At 43.4% G+C, this 13,922-nt stretch overlaps 1 protein-coding gene across 8 annotated transcripts in view; it reads right to left on the bottom strand.

Moving 5' to 3' along the window:
- Nucleotides 1-13,922, bottom strand: part of LPP (LIM domain containing preferred translocation partner in lipoma) — a 731,638-nt gene that overhangs the window by 647,180 nt on the left and 70,536 nt on the right. For all 8 annotated transcript variants that reach the window (XM_033213032.1, XM_033213033.1, XM_033213039.1 and 5 more), the window contains one exon: nucleotides 12,199-12,321. The gene's annotated coding sequence lies outside the window, so the exon portion shown is untranslated. The remainder of the gene's footprint in view (nucleotides 1-12,198; nucleotides 12,322-13,922) is intronic.

Below are 13,922 nucleotides of genomic sequence, written 5' to 3'. Positions count from 1 at the left end.
ACTCTTTCTCTGCAGAGTCAATCAATGCAGCAAACTTTATTGTTGTGTCACTTTCAGATATTGCCACAGCCACCCCAGCTTTCACTAACCACCACCCTGATCAGTCAGTAGCCATTAGCATCATGACCAGACCCTCCATCAGCAAAAGCAGGACACACTGGAAGTTCAGATAATTGCTAGCATATTTTAGCAATAAACTTTTTAATTAAGGTATGTACACTGTATTTTTAGACATAATGCTATTGCACACTTAAGAGACTACAGTATAGTGTAAACATAAATTTTATATGCACTGGGAACCAAGAACTTTGTGCGACTCGCTTCATTGCAATATTTGTTTTATTGCGGTGGTGGTCTGCAACTGAACCCACAATATCTCTGATGCATGCCTTACTGGTTGTTGCAACTATTTTTATTTGCCATGCATGACCACTTTTACACACTTTGCTCTAGCCACACTATCCTCCTCACTTTTCCTGCGTGTCCCAAGCATGCTTCAGTTCAGGTTATTTGCATTTGTTCTCAGTCAGTCCTACACACTCTTCCTCCAGTCCCTCCCATCCACACATCTCTGGCTTGCTACCTCGTTTCACTCACGTCTCCATTCACATATACGCTTACCATCAAGACCTTCTCAGGCCAGTGAACTTCTATTTGTGTACTCCCTACTCCTCATGCCTTTAACCTCAATTATTTTTCTTCTTAATATATTTAAGTTGGTGTAAATGTAATTGCGGCTTTTGCCATTAAAAGTAATGGCAGAAATCGCAATTACTTTTACACCAACCTAATAGATCACGATGTAAATATTACATATTTACTCATTCATTTTGCTGTCTTATTTGTTAACATTTGTTCTAGTCCCATCACCTGGAATAGTGTCTAGCAAATAGTAGGTGCTCAGTAAACAGTCAAGTTAATGAGTCATCATTATTACTATTTGCAAACCATTACACTAGATGACATGGGACCTCCTATGGAAAAAGACACAATCCATGTCCTCGAGGAGCTTCTACAATCTAGAGGAGAAGAAAGATTGTGAAAACTGGCTCACACAGCAGACTGAAGTGGCGTGAACGCTGTATTGGATGTATAAACAAAGCATTCTGGTAGCATAAAAACAGCAAATCATTGACAAAAGGGGATGGTGGTCAGAGGAGTCCTAAAGAAGAGACTTCTCGGCCGCGCGCGGTGGCTCAAGCCTGTAATCCCAGCACTTTGGGAGGCCGAGACGGGCGGATCACGAGGTCAGGAGATCGAGACCATCCTGGCTAACACGGTGAAATCCCGTCTCTACTAAAAAAATACAAAAAAAACTAGCCGGGCGAGGTGGCGGGCGCCTGTAATCCCAGCTACTCGGGAGGCTGAGGCAGGAGAATGGCGTAAACCCGGGAGGCGGAGCTTGCAGTGAGCTGAGATCACGCCACCGCACTCCAGCCTGGGCGGGCGACAGAGCGAGACTCCGTATAAAAACAAAAAAAGAAAAAGCAAAAAAAAAAGCTAGGGGCGGGCACAGTAGCTCATGCCTGTAATCCCAACACTTTGGGAGGTGGGTGGATCACCTGAGGTCAGGAGTTTGAGACCAGCCTGACAAACATGGAGAAACCTCTTCTCTACTAAAAATACAAAAATTAGCAGGGCGTGGTGGTGGACGCCTGTAGTCCCAGCTACTTGGGATGCTGAGGCAAGAGAATGGCGTGAACCCGGGAGGCGGAGCTTGCAGTGAGCAGAGATCCGGCCATTGCACTCCAGCCTGGGCGACGGAGCAAGATTCCGTCTCAAAAAAAAGAAGAGACTTCTCTGGAACTACCCTGAAAAGAAACATAGAAATCATCTTCAAAAATACATTCAGTACAAAAAAATTCTAAGACATCCTCAGTTAGTCTCCTTTCTTTCAATAATGCTAAGTGGAGAAGAGATTGTCCAAGATAAGTCAGCATTTATGTGTGCCAAGATCATGGAGAAAGGAACAAGCACTTGACTCCAAAGAGCCTTCATTTTAAAATGGAAATTATTTAAATATACACAAAAACATGTCTAAAAAATTCTAGACTCTTAAGACAGGGAGGACCTTAAAAGTTATCAAGTATAACATTTTATCCTCACCACAAAATACCTAAAATAGAAAATACCTAACTGCATCAGCCCCACCTAAACATCTGCAGTGACTGTGAACTTCGACCTCCTGAAAGGCACATTCCATCTGTGGTTTGCTCTTAATATTAAAACATTAAGCATTTTCAATAAACATGGAGAAAACATCAACATTCTCATACTATCTTTCTCTAGCTTCCAATCCACTGCTGCCAGAACTCTTTCAGAGGTCCCAAAAAGTGAGTTTGCACCCCTTCCGTGGCAGAGTCCCAGGAGAGCACCACCTGCTCTGCTCTCTCCTCCTCCCTCCCCTTTATTTCTTCTTTACAGTAAGCACTTCCAGTTCCTTCTTCATTCCTCTAGGGTTCAAGTTTCCGGCACCTTCAGCCATCCTAAAATTCCCTCTTCTTTCCTTCCTTTATTCTTGTCCCAGCGTTCAATCACCTGGTTGCTGAGCTGACCTACTGCTCATGCAATTGGGCTCCTTGCAGAGAGCTAAGCATTTTGTCTGGAGTTGGAAGAAGGGGAACAGGAGATCTAATGGATTCATGGGGTAAGGCTGATCCAATTAAGACCCTGGCAGGATCACCTGCCTTTCTGACCTTGACCTTGAACTGCCATCTTTGACATACATTTGAATAGTGTGGACATTATAACCCCTAGGAAGCAAAGAAGACAAAGAGGTGAAAGGTGACCCCACCCAACCTCAAGGCCATACAGAATTTGAGTAGTCTTGTGTTTTCAATAAGTCATGGATCTTCTAGAACTTCTTATTCTAGCTTTCCATCTCCCACAGCCAGCCCACATGTATGAATGTGAGAGTCAAATGTGTAGCTTTTAACCATTTCTGTATCAGAGAATCCACTTCTAAAACCTAATGGGCTATGTGATCTTGGGCAAGATACTTTTACAAGTCAGTAAATCAAAGCATCCAGAAGGTAGAACAAAAAGAGACATTTAAATCACCTAGTCCAAAAGCAGCCGAAATACCTCTCATATGCCTTCACTCTCCACTCCCTGACCACAACCATGGCGATATTCTTAAGTGATCATTAACTCAGTCAGGATGCAGCCTCAGAGTCCTTCTCAGCACAGTACCTCAAGAAACCACTACCAACACATCATTTGGCCATGTTAAATAAAATCCAAACCACTCATTCCTCAGCTGAGAAAAACTAAACCACAGTGATGAGCCATGACTGACTGACCAGGTCTCACTATGAGGAGCAGACCTGGAACTATCAAAGCCCCTCACCCCATTCCTCTAAGTCATTTCTCCTCCTTAACTCTGACAGTCTGTGAATAGCCCTTGGAGTAGGGGTGGGAGATTGCTGCTGTACTAAGTTCCACAAGAGGTACAGATAAAGGGTCTCTGACAAGGAGCAGGAGCAGCACAGGAGGCTTGAAGGAAGATGTGAATTTGAGCTGGCTATAGAAGGATGCTATTTGTAGGAACCAGTGAAGTATGCCTTTAGCAGAAGAAAAGTTAGGATTGGGGTGAGCATTCCAGCAGAAGAAACAGCATAAGCAGAGGAATGGTGAGGACTGTGGAGTGCTGAGCAGGAGGCGGGCAGCAGCTACACACAGAGGCCATGGAGGGTGGCAGTGGGGGATGGGGAATGAAGAAAATGACAAGAATAAAAGAGTAACCAGAGACTCTGAGGAGTTGTGAATGCTGATTTTTAAAAATTGACTTAAAGGCCTTAAGTGTCATAAATGGGAAAAGAAGATTTAAACAGGAGTGGAAGGAAAAGTAAAGAATATATCTACATTCTCAGTTGCAGTGAGCTGAGATTGCACCACTGCACTTCAGCCTGGGCAACGGAGTGAGACCCTGTCTCAAAAAGAAAAAGAAAAAAAAAGAATATATCTCCACTCTCAATGGTGGAAAAAAAGCCTTGCTATAAAGTATACTGCAGGAATACTTTCATTATGTAAAAGCCTATTTTGTTTTCATGTCATTCTTAGATTACATCATAGAGTGGCTGCAGCCATCTCGTACCATATTATAAATAAATCACTGGCTTAATGATAGAATGAGCCAGGGCCCCAGATCTGAAAGGAAAATATTAGATCATTTTTAATAACTGATATCACTCAAGCCAGTTGGCATTGAACCAGGGTGAGGTGATCTCATCCTGAAGAAGTCCAAAAAGGACCCAAAGCGGGTCAGAGCTGAGCAGGTCCCAGAGACACTTCCATTTACAGACGAAGAGGTTGCTAATGGCACCTGAGTAGAGTTCACCCTCTGGACTAAACAGTCTTGTCATTCAAATCAACACTTAGTTTCCAGTAGTGATGCCCAATAAGCCTTCCCCATCAAACACAGTGGATGAAGATTTTGTACCCAGAGTCACTATATTTCCAGGTATCAGAAAACATGAGCACATTATGATGTTTGTAGTTAGGTCTTGGGAGTCATTATGCAAAATTAGAAATGTTGAGGCTATTAATGATTCAGGAAGCATGAAATCTGGGGTGACCAACAGACAAATGCTGCAGGTCTGGGCCAAGCCAAGGGGACAGTGTTAACAGGACATGAGATAATGGCCTAACAAAGAAAAGAACTAAGGGTGATCTCCAGCAAAGAGTTACAGACCCTTAAGGTGATCAGAAACTTAACATTTAATGTGTACCAACTACATAAGAAGTACCACACTCAATAGGCACTTTATAGACATTATGCTGCTCTGAGAGCACCAAAGACTCTTTGAAGTAGGCACTGTTCACTCCATGGTTTGCAGAAGTGAAAACAGGTTAAAAAAACTAAGTGAACTAGGTAGGATTCAGTGACAAATGTGATAGTCTTCCTACTCCAAATTCTTCTTTACCATGTTGTCCTTGGTCAACTAAAACTCTATTTCCTACTAGGTACTTCTAATAAAAATGAAATAATTGGTAAGAAACACTTTAATAACAAGAAGAGCTGGCCAGGCGTGGTGGCTCACACCTGTAATTCCAGCACTTTTGGAGGCCGAGGAGGGTGGATCACTTGAGATCAAGAGTTCAAGACCAGCCTGACCAACATGGTGAAACCTCCTCTCCACTAAAAATACAAAAAAAAAAAAAAAAAAAAAAAAAAAAAGCTGGGTGTGGTGGCATGCGTCTGTTAATCCCAGCCACTTGGGAGGCTAAGGCAGGAGAATCACTTGAACCTGGGAGACAGAGGCTGCAGTGAGCCGTGCCATTGCATTCCATCCTGGGCGACAGCGAGACTCCATCAAAAAATAAAAAATAAAAAAATAAGATGATATTTAAAAAAATGCTGAAAGTTGAAAGGGACCATGGAGTAGGTAGCAGAATTGATATTCTGGCCAGCCACATTCTCAGTGACCAAAGCCATGCATTCCTCATTTTGGCTGTAAAGTCACTAATAAGCTTGACCATAATTTTAAGGCTCCAATTTTCATTGATTTTTCTAGTTACATGAAGGTGGACTCTAAGGGAACATGTCATCTTCTATAAAATAAACTGCGGAGCTTGATTTTGAAAAGGACTGCTTTGGTGGGAGGAAGAGAAGGATGCTCTGGAAAAAAAACTCCCTGCCAGACAAAGGGTATTGGCTGAGATTTTATGTCTGGTCTTGTCATTCTCAAAGTAATGTCGTATATCAGCTCTCTGTTCCTAAAACAAACGTTATTCGTAACTGCAGAGACACACTGTCTGAGCCCTGTAATATTGATTTATGCACATTTTCAGGACACAGCATGGCCCATCAGGAGATGCAGACCCCTGAAATTTAACTAAAAGGACAAAATCAAAGCTCAAGATTCCAACTTTTGACCTATTTTTCCTCATCTGTTTCTGGGACAGGAGAGAGGTTGAGAAAAGAAGAGAAAACATGCCTAAAAGTTGCACAGACTCATTATGCAGCAGAGACTGTGTGGAGCGGTGGGAGGTGGGGCAGGGAGAGGAGCTGCAGATGGTTCCTCCCTTGACTACCCTGGCTCTGTGGCCCTGGAAGAGTCTGTGCCCTTTCCAAGTCTTGGTGTCTCACGCATACAGCAAAGGGCTCAAGCAAGAACCTTTAGCCATTTCTACCAAAAAAGCTCTAATCACTGAGGAAGGCAAAAATATAGAGGTAAGGGAACACAGCATGAATTGAAAACTTGTGTTTTTCTTCTTAAAAGCCATGCCAATTTTACATCCTGTGCTATTATGTATCAATGCTTCTCTCAAGAGTTTGTTGTTGTTGTTGTTGTTGAGACGGAGTCTCGCTCTGTCGCCCGGGCTGAAGTGCAGTGGCGCGATCTCGGCTCACTGCAAGCTCCGCCTCCCGGGTTTACGCCATTCTCCTGCCTCAGCCTCCGAAGTAGCTGGGACTACAGGCGCCCGCCACCTCGCCCGGCTAGTTTTTCTCATTTTTTTAGTAGAGACGGGGTTTCACTGTGTTAACCAGGATGGTCTCGATCTCCTGACCTCGTGATCCGCCCGTCTCAGCCTCCCAAAGTGCTGGGATTACAGGCTTGAGCCACCGCGCCCGGCCGCTCTCAAGAGTTTTAAATGGAGTTTGCCCCCAAAAATGTCTTCAAGTAAAACTGATCCACAGAGGTGTGCTGGGTTTATTCAATAGCTTCAGGCAACGCCCACTTCCACCTTAGCACAGCCATGTAAACCCGGGGAATCTGTGGTGAGCAGCCCCTAAGATGGTTCTGTATAACTCCATCTCCTGGTATTCATACCTTTGTGCTCATACTCACCCCTCCCCTTCAGTGTGGCCTGGATTTGGCTACTCGCTTCTAGTAAAGAGAATGAGGCAGAGGGAACAGCATGTCACCTCCAGGATTAACTTATAAGAAGACTGTGATTTTCCTCTCAGGGACTCTCTCTTGCTCACTCACTTTGAGGGAAGACAGCTGCCATGTGAGCTGCACTATGGAGAGTCTCATATGGCAAGAAACTGAAGTCCTCAGCCCGCTAATCTGTGGGAAATCCTGCCAACCATCATGTGATGAGTTCGGTAGCAAGTAGATCTTCCCCGGAGTTCAGCCTTCCGGCGAGACTGCAAGTCCAGCAACACCTGGAATGCAATGTGGTGACAGATCCTGTGGCACCCATCCAAGCTGCTCCCAAATTTCAGAAATTGTGAGATAATATTAATCAATGCTTTTTTTCTTTTTTTTGAGACAGAGTTTTGCTGTTGTTGCCCAGGCTGAAGTGCGCGATCTCGGCTCACTGCGACTTCCGCTTCCTGGGTTCAAGCAATTCTCCTGCCTCAGCCTCCCAAGTAGCTGAGATTAGAGGCATGCGCCACCATGTCCAGCTAATTTTATATTTTTAGTAGAGATGAGGCTTCTCCGTGATGGTCAGGCTGGTCTCTAACTCCTGACCTCAGGTGATCTGCCCGCCTCAGCCTCCCAAAGTGCTGGGATTATAGGCATGAGCCACTACACCTGGCCTTTTTTTTTTTTTTTCTCCCAACCCTTCATCCATGCCCCATGAGATCTGAGACTATAATTTACTTCAATTTCCCAAGCACTTAGCAAAAGGCCTGAAATATATCTGGTGATTAATAAAGGTGTATCATAAAGAAAGAAATGTTTCTTGTAATCCCAGCACTTTGGGAGGTCAAGGCGAATGGATCATGAGATCAGGAGATCAAGATCATCCTGGTCAATATGGTGAAACCCTGCCTCTACTAAAAATACAAAAATTAGCTGGGTGTGGTGGCATACACCTGTAGTCCCAGCTACTCGGGAAGTTGAGGCAGGAGAATCACTTGAATCCGGGAAGCGGAGGTTGCAGTGAGCTGAGATCGCACTACTGCACTCCAGTCTGGCAACAGAACAAGACTCCGTCTCAGAAAAAAAAAAAAAAAAAAGAGTATGCTTCTAATGTGTATTTCTCTTTTATATGTTTGTGTTTTCCCCTAACTATAAGTTTCTCAAGGTCAGAAACTAAACCTAATTCACATAGTTTCCTAAAGATCATGTGGTTCACTAACATCCAGACCACCACTGAGATCAGGGCAGCAAACACATACTCTATGAACCAGGGGTAAATATTTGGCCACAATCTACAAAGAGCTCTCTATCCATTCACACTTCAGATGCTGTCTACCACACAGCAACCCATTGAGGAAGACCTGAGAATTCGGATCCCCTAAGGCCATGCCTAATGTAGAGTAGAGGTATCTCCATTGTGCCAGAAGCCAAGAAATAGAAGAATGTGGAATTAGGAGGAAGGAAGCAAAAGAGAGAAAGAGATATCACTACTTTTTACTTTCATGGACAGCAAACATACCTCCTACAAGATATCCCTGGGTTACATGAAGAACCATAGAGTTTCAGGGGACTGGATAGGTCACCGCTCAGACCCGGCAAATCCTCTTGTAATTTTTGAAGCAAATAACATAAAAGCAATAAAAGCTGGCTGAGCAAATGCTCACACATGCCCAGAAAGCACCTGACTGAGTAATTATAGACATCCAAGACATTCGCCTCTGACGGAAGTGACCAATGCTTTGCTTCCGGCAGAGACTAATACCTGATACTTCTGAGGACCAAAGAGGAAATATTAAAACTGAAAGCCCTTGGCGACAGTGGGCAATTGTAAACTGGTATCAACAGAGGGAAATAATTTCCTTCCTGACTCCCACTGGGCTAGTCATGCCTGGAGCAGCAGGTGTGATTATCTAATCTAACAAAGTAAGAAGCCAAATGGGCTAGACTATAGCTTCTATGGGGTCTCTCAAGCACTGAGCTTCCCGCGTTTCTGAATTTACCACCCTCCACCTCCTGTCTCAGGCAAAAATGAATGTGAAAAATAATAATACATAATTCTATTTCAATTCTAACCCACACCATTAAGCAAAGTTGCAGATCGAGCTGCAGGACTGAGGACAAGCTAGTGCCTATCCAACTTGGAGGAGGAAGAGGTGCAAGGTTGGCAGGAAGGGCATACGCTGAGCATGTCTAATGTTCCCGATGCTGTGCTGGGCACTGAACTTACATTGTCTTTTTCTTTATATTCAAGATGAGTCTTTAAGGAAGAAGACAACTATAATAACCTATCATGTAGGAACCACACTTTATAGTTTACAAAACAAGTCAGCATTTAACAACGCACTTGCTCTAAGCAAACATGAGAGGTAGACAGGGCAATGATTATTGTTCCTAATTCTCAGATCAAAAAGATAAGGGTGAAGGGATGTTGTTTTTCTAGGGTTGCACATCTCATACTTGTCAGGACTTCTGTTACGCCATCCCACCATACTCACTGCCTTTTTATGCCCTCACAAACTTCTTAAGTCAAAAGTCTCTTTCTGTCCAGTTATTTGGGTTTTTTGTTTGTTTAGTTGTAGAGATAGGGTCTTGCCACATTGCCCAGGTTGGTCTCAAAATCCTGGCCTCAATTGATCTTCTTGCCATGGCCTCCCAAAGCACTGGGATTACAGATGTGAGGCACCATGCCCAGCCTGTCCAGTCATTTGTTTCATTCTCAACAAACCACGTAGTCTGACCTCATCTGGGCGACAATTCCTATAACTCTCCAATAGAGAGTCAGCCAATGCCCAATAGAACACCCTCCGGGAAAGGGATCCTTACTACCTTCAGATTTATTCTATCCATGAAAATGCACACAGCACCTATCCCATGCCAGAGACTCCAGCAGACTCTGGAGACACACACATGAACAAGCAATGCTATCCCTCTCCTGTCCAGGTTCTATGTTCTTGATGGTCATGAGCACATGTGTCCCAGAATCTTGTGGCAGAATCCATGGTCTCATTCCTGAAACAATTCTTGGTTGGCCTTCATTCCTGGTCCTCTCAGCATTCCTCGTGTAGAGTCCAGCTGGCTCATGCCTTTTCAGAAGGTGAGGCAGGAACTAAAGCCTGGCTCTCTAGAGGGTTTCGGACAGGGGGCTAAAGAGGTTTACAGAAGGCCTGTGGTTGCCCACGGAGCTTCCAGTCCTCTCTCCCTCTCCTAACAGCACCCAGATATTCCTTTGAGGGGCCACCTCTTCTCCACTGTGTAAGTACCATGAGGCTTGGATGAGACTATGTCCAAACTTAGTTTCACGAGAATCTTGGTTCAGATTAACATAATCCCATTATCTTGACTTCAATGACTGGTTCAGAAATATACAGTCGGCCAAGGCTATGAGAATATAGCAAACCAGGCTCTTTCCCCAAAATGGGAAGAGGGATGTCTATAGTTTGGGTTTCATCGGCAGCAATCTCATGACCCATGAGGTAAAACATTCCAAAGATGAAGCCTAGGCACAAAAAAGGGCAGAGCAAGAAGTGCTGCAGAAAAACAAAGCTAGAGTCCTGTTCAAACTGTGCCTGAGGCTCACATGACCTCTGGACTTGCCAGTTTCCAGGTGTTCTAGGTTTGCAAAATCACCCACCCACTTCATTCTAGATGCCATACTCTATTAAATGCAGGCTAAGACTGCATCAGCATTTCGGAAGCCACTCCCAACAAAAGCCACTGTTGATTCATATTTAGCTTAAGAATAACAAAAACTTCTAAGTGTCTTCCAGTTTGCTCCTGTTAAGGAAATCTCTCCCGTTCTATCATTACACAGTTGATTTTTTTTAAGCCCAAGTGCAAAGCTTCATACTTATCACAGTTTAATTATAAACACTGAAAAAACTCAAGACATAGAGGAGGTGACAAAGATATTTCATTTGATACTTAAACGTATGCTAGGGGAAATATATTCCAGATCATGTTTGAAATTTTAACAGACACTAAGATTTAAGCATCAAACCAGTGGTTTCCAGCCTTTTATGTGATATAGATCAATAGGCATATAGTCAGTTGTACTTTTAAGATACACTGATTAAGAAAAGACAGAGAGACAAAACACAACTATAAACTCAGTCACACTTTTAAGTGAAGTTTTTTTCAATCACAACGGCATCGTCTCTGTTTTGGAAAACTACACCACAAATATGTCAAGGTGTATTATTTACTCAGTACAAAGCCAGCGCTGGGGGCATATACGAATTGGCCTCAGCCAATGGGGACCATCGAATCAGGATCCTAAGTGGAAGTCACAGGCAGAATTCCCTTGCTAATTTCCTCAGCTCTCCTTCTAGCCCATGGTATTCCACACTGTTGATTCTTTTTACCACCCAGATCTTTTAGAATATAATGTTCTACTCTACCCATTAAGTACAGAGGTACTCCAAAACACAAGGGAAAGTTTACCTTACCTGGTCACGGTTCTCCTTTCTGAGCACACAACAGGATTTGCATTCACGTCCTGGTGGAGCTCTAGCAGGCCCTTTAAAACAAAGGCTCACACCCTTTGCCTAAGAAAATTTAGCCTGCCCTGCCCGAAAGGGTTGTTATAAAAATAAAATGAGGCCAGGCGCGGTGGCTCGCGCCTGTAATTCCAGCAATTTGGGAGGCTGAGGCGGGTGGATTACCTGAGGTCAGGAGTTCAAGCCCAGCCTGGCCAACATGGTAAAACCCCGTCTCTACTGAAAATACAAAAATTAGCCAGGCATAGTGGTGCACACCTGTAGTCCTAGCTGCTTGGGAGGCTGAGGTGGGAGAATCGCTTGAACCCGGGAGGTGGAGGTTGCAGTGAGTCAAGATTGCGCCACTGCACACCAGCCTGGGCAACAGAGCAAGACTCCATCTCAAAACAATAAAATACGTAAAATGAAATGAGATCACAAAAGAAGCAGCACCATGAACAAGGGTAAACAAGAGACACTCAATAATATTGCTTTCTTTCCTCATAAATGCCCAAACACTGTTCAATGACATTTTCATTTTAGTCTTTCCATTTCATGAATACTGTCTTCCATGCCAAATGAGAAAGAAGGAGGCAATACAATTGCTGGCAAGCTGAAATCATTGTTACTTCAAATTTTCCTCCAGCTTCAATGCTTGCCACCTTCCAAGAGCTGAGCTCTGCCTTTGCTTTGCCACATATTTTATTAGCATGATTATATATTGTCTATTGCCATAAAAGCAACTCAAGAAAGAAGGAAGGGCATTTCAGTTCTTCTCTTATTCTTAATGCATTCTAGTTGCCGATGCTCATACTTAAAGTGGAAAACACTGATGTTTAAAACTCATTAAAACATATACATTGATTTTAAAAGGCAAATGTATTCCTTTTGTGTGTGGGACTCACCAACTGAGGAGAAAGGTCTTCCCTCTGATGAGCGTCTAGTGGAACGATGAAAAAAGCAGAACACAGGGAATCAGATGACCAGGTTCTGTCTTCTGCTCTGTCTCTGAGCCTCAAAGTTCCCACCTATGAAAAACAGAAGGGTGTTGCTTATGTATTTCTAGGGTCTCAACCAGCTTCAGAAAATCTCAGGTTTATAAAGTCTCTGACTGGGCTGTGGCTTACTTCTATACCTCCTAAACTCCTAGTCAGATCCTGGCACTCTGATTTCACTAATTTGACTCAGAATGATGGGGAAAGAGAATGCTGATGCCTCAGTGTTCATATCTCATCTCTCCTAGTTCTCCTGGGAAGACAGCTTCATCTTAATAACAGAGGTCAAAGAGATAAGTCAGTCAGATACTCACATTGTAAGGAGGAAAAAAAATTAGCAGATAAACCTGAACTATACCAAATAAAAAAAGAAAAGGAATATGAGTTTGGAGATAAATTTCTAACTATAGGTCCTAGTGTCCTTTGAACTTTAGTTTCCTTGCCTGAAAAGTGACCATCAGTGAGCAGCAGAGGGATAAGCAATCTTGACATTTCCCAGTAAGCCATCCTTGATATCGTTTGGATATGTGCCCTCTCTAAATTTCACGTTGAGTTGTAATACCTGCTGTTGGAGGTAGGGCCTGTGGAGGTGACTGGATCGTGGGGGTAGATTTCTCATGAATGGCTTAGCACCATCCCCTTGGTGCTGTCCTCATAATCATGAGTGCGTTCTCATGATATATGATCATTTAAAAGTGTGTGGCAGCTCCTCTGCCTACTGCCTCTCTTGCTCCCGCTTTTGCCATGTGAGATGCCTGCTCCTCCTTTGCCTTCGACCATGAGTAAAAGCTCCCTGAGATCTCCCCAGAAGCCAAGCAGACGCCAGTGCCATGCTTATACAGCCTGCAGAACCATGACCCAATTAGAACTTCTTTCTTATAGATTACCAAGCCTCAGATATTTATTTATAGCAATGCTAGCATAGCCTAATACAGTCCTTATTACAGGTTTGATTTCATTAGAAACTATTCCTGTTTTGCTAATGATTATACAGTATGTATTCCAACACACAAGTATCCCAAGGCAAGGGCTGTTATAAAACTTGTCTTTCATGTATGCAGGAGAAATCCACATACCAGAAAAACTACCATGCCCATTTCTTTGTTGTCACTGTAAACATTACCTAACCAATCATACAATTGTTTTGTGTACAAAACAATTCAAAGTTCAAAGTTGGGAGGGATTTTTTAAATGACCCACCTCAACTTTTCCAACTGACAAGAGAACCCAGTGACCTGGGTAAGGAGGTGACCGCTTCAGGAGCCACTTGATCCACTGGATCAAGTGACTGCTTGCTTTGACAAAGGACACCAAAACGCACTGGGCAGAGGGACTTGTGCTTGATCACATGAGTCACATCTAGAGCCAAACCAGGACTCACAAATCCAGGCCTCGAACACTTGTTTCAACGCTCTCCCAGTAATCTCAACAGCAGAAAGAAATTAAGTAGGCAAAATGGAGTATAATCAAGATCAGCCCAGAAAAGCAAGGAGTTTCCTGAGACCTAGTGGTCTTCAAGGACATTGGAATTCTGAAAGCCATTTCCACTGAAAGGAGAGAGTCATCATTTCAAACTTACTGAGAAATGGGTTGTTAGGAGCCAACATTAAACCTGTGAACAATGCAATTTCATA

This window comes from Trachypithecus francoisi, unplaced genomic scaffold (assembly GCF_009764315.1).
Source record: "Trachypithecus francoisi isolate TF-2019V2 unplaced genomic scaffold, Tfra_2.0 Lachesis_group0, whole genome shotgun sequence".
Lineage (NCBI taxonomy): Eukaryota > Metazoa > Chordata > Mammalia > Primates > Cercopithecidae > Trachypithecus > Trachypithecus francoisi.
Note: the sequence above shows the minus strand (reverse complement) of the source record. Positions and strands in the feature narration are given on the sequence as shown.